Below are 2,973 nucleotides of genomic sequence, written 5' to 3'. Positions count from 1 at the left end.
TGTGGGCAGAATAGGGTACAGGTAGCAGGGGCAGAATAGGTACAGATAGCACGTAGCTGGGCAGAATAGTACAGATAGCAGGTAGTGGGCAGAATAGGTACAGGTAGCTGGGCAGAATTAGGTACAGCCTAAGAAGGGGTTGTGTGGCAGAATAGGTACAGGTAGCAGAGCCAGAATAGGTACAGATAGCACGTAGCTGCCCGGGCAGAAATAGGTACAGTATACACATGTTGTGGGGCGCAGAATAGGATACAGGTAGCGGGTCGTCTCGAGCGAAGAGGCAGAATGGGGCAGAATAGGACAGGTAGAGAGGGATTGTGGGCAGAATAGTACAGGTAGCAAGGGCAGAATAGGTACAGGTAGCTGGGGCAGAATAGTACGAGTAGAAGGGGTTGGGTGGGCAGAATAGGTACAGCGTAGAAGGGGTTGTTGGGGCAGAATAGGTACATTGAAACCATTGCTATGTCACCTTCCGTCCCCATTCACCAACCACCTCATCCTCACATCAATTATCTTCTAATACATATTATATATACTACATCCACCGTTTCGAGAGAGTTGGGGTCACTTAGAAATTATCCTTGGTTTTGTGAAAGAAACACACATTTTTTGTCCATTAAATAACATCAAATTGGATCAGAAATACAGTATAGACATTGTTAATGCTGTAAATGATTATTGTAGCTGGGAAACGGCTGTTTTTAATTGGAATATCTACATAGGCCTAACAGAGGCCCATTATCAGCAACCATCACTTCCTGTATTCCAATGGCACATTGTGTTGCTAATCCAAGTTTATTCATTTTAAAAGACTATTGATCATTAGAAACCCTTTCCAATTATGTCTAGCCAACAGCTGAAATAACTGTTCTTCTGATGAAAGAAGCAATAAACTGCCTCAACTATAGATAGTGTACGCATCAGCATGTGTGGGTTCGATTACAGGCTCAAAATGCTTAAGAAACAAATACTTTCATCTGGAGAAGCTCCTCCAGTCTATTCTTGTTGAGTAATATAAAGGTATTCAATGAGAGAAAATTGACAAGAAAACTGAAGATCTCGTGACCGCTGTGTACTACTCCCTTCACAAACAGCGCAAACTGCTCTCTCAACCAGGCAATAGAAAGAGAGTGGAGGCCCCGTGGGTGCACAATCTGAGCCAAGCAGACAAGTACTATTAGAGTTGTCTAGTTTGAGAAACAGACGCCTCACAAGTCCTCAACTGGCAGCTTCATTAAATAGTACCCGCAAAACACCAGTCTCAACGTCAACAGTGAAGAGGCGACTCCGGGATGCTGGCCTTCTAGGCAGAGTTCCTCTGTCCAATGTCTGTGTTCTTTTTCCCAGTCTGAGATATGGCTTTGTCTTTGCAACTCTGCCTAGAAGGCCAGCATCCCGGAAATGCTGATGCTCCAGATCCTCAACTAGTCTAAACAAGGCCAGATTTATTGCTTCTTTAAAATCAGGCCAACAGTTTTCAGATGTGCTAACATAATTGTAAAATGATTTTCTAATGATCAATTAGCCTTTTAAAATGATAAAACGTGCCATTTGAACACAGGAGTGATGGTTGCTGATAATGGGCCTCTGTACGCCTATGTAGATATTCCATTAAAAAACAGCCGTTTCCAGCTACAATAGTCATTTATAACATTAACAATGTCTACACTGTATTTCTGATCAATTTGATGTTATTTTAATGGACCAAAAAATGTGCATTTCTTTCAAAAACCAGGATATTTCTAAGTGACCCCAAACTTTTGAACGGTAGTGTATATATATATATATATTAGTCCCCTTTATCTAATCACCATCAATATTCTTACTATTTTTTACTGTTATTGTTGATTACATTCTCACTTCGCTTTAGCAACAGTGGCTTTGTCATTCATGCTAATACAGCTTATTCAAATCTTAGATAGACAGAGAAAGACAGAGAGAGTCAGAGAGAGAGTCAGAGAGACAGAGAGTCAGAGAGACAGAGAGTCAGAGAGACAGAGAGTCAGAGAGACAGAGAGTCAGAGAGACAGAGAGAGAGATCGGGAGGGAGAGGAACAGCATTCCACAGTTCCAGACAGAAGCAGCCAGAGTTCCAGAGATGAGTCCAGCTGAATCGCCAAGCTGCTGTGGAAGTGTATCAGACAAACGCAGCTCCCTGCCCTCCCTCCGTCCAGGGTGCCGCTAGGAACATGTAGGCCACAGGAGGGCACTATTTTGGTGTCACTGCTCAATAGGACACACCCCTCGGTCCTTACAGCAGAAGTARTGAACTACAACGCCGTTGGGATACCTGGCGAAGGCGCTGCACAGGACAGACAGACAGACGATTCAGTAACAGTATATAAACAGAGCCTTAACCTCATATTTACTTGAGGTTAATCACTTACTCAGAATGTATATTACCTAGTTGTAGGTGTTTATAAAGCATTCATGTTAGTACTAAAAGGGGATTGTGTAAATATATCAAATGGCTTGGCGATTCAGGTAAACCAAGTACCACTAAACCAGTATTACCTGTTCCCCATCTTCTTCTTACAGACCCTGCAGGTCTTCTCTTCTGAGATGGTACACTTCACCTGCTGGTGGAAGATACGCTCCTCCTGGACCTGAACACACACATACGCGTCAGGTGGGTAGAAACGACACACACACCCGCGTCAGGTGGGTAGAAACAACACACACACAACGTCCATCTCTCTCACCCATAGGAACTCTTGAGGACCTGGTCAAAGAGTTTCCTCAGCCTTACAAACACACACATCCCCAGCTCACACACACACCCCCCAGCTCACACACACACCCTCAGCTCACCCGTAGGAACTCAGCCTGCAGCAGACTCTTGAGCACCTGGTCAAAGCGTTTCCTCTGAGCCTTCTCCTCCAGAACACTCTCTAGGAACACACGGATCTCTCTGATCTGAGTGTTGGCTGGCAGCAGGTCGATGGCCTGGTGAAGAGATATAATATAGATAGT

At 44.1% G+C, this 2,973-nt stretch overlaps 2 long non-coding RNA genes across 2 annotated transcripts in view; one reads left to right on the top strand and one right to left on the bottom strand.

The window, feature by feature from the left end:
• Window positions 1–14: 14 nt before the first annotated feature.
• On the top strand, window positions 15–389 carry LOC139025550 (uncharacterized). The gene is made up of 3 exons (XR_011477142.1): window positions 15–52; window positions 137–192; window positions 336–389. It is a non-coding gene; the product is annotated as an uncharacterized lncRNA (long non-coding RNA).
• A 1,568-nt stretch (window positions 390–1,957) lies between these two features.
• LOC139025549 (uncharacterized) overlaps window positions 1,958–2,973 on the bottom strand; it is a 7,516-nt gene continuing 6,500 nt past the window's right edge. The window contains exons 2-4 of the long non-coding RNA XR_011477141.1: window positions 2,812–2,946; window positions 2,515–2,606; window positions 1,958–2,302 (exon numbers count right to left, since the gene is read on the bottom strand). This is a non-coding gene — a long non-coding RNA (uncharacterized lncRNA). The remainder of the gene's footprint in view (window positions 2,303–2,514; window positions 2,607–2,811; window positions 2,947–2,973) is intronic.

Source organism: Salvelinus sp. IW2-2015, unplaced genomic scaffold, assembly GCF_002910315.2.
Source record: "Salvelinus sp. IW2-2015 unplaced genomic scaffold, ASM291031v2 Un_scaffold2835, whole genome shotgun sequence".
NCBI lineage: Eukaryota > Metazoa > Chordata > Actinopteri > Salmoniformes > Salmonidae > Salvelinus > Salvelinus sp. IW2-2015.
The sequence above is the reverse complement of the archived record's forward strand: the minus strand, read 5'-3'. Positions and strand labels throughout refer to the sequence as shown.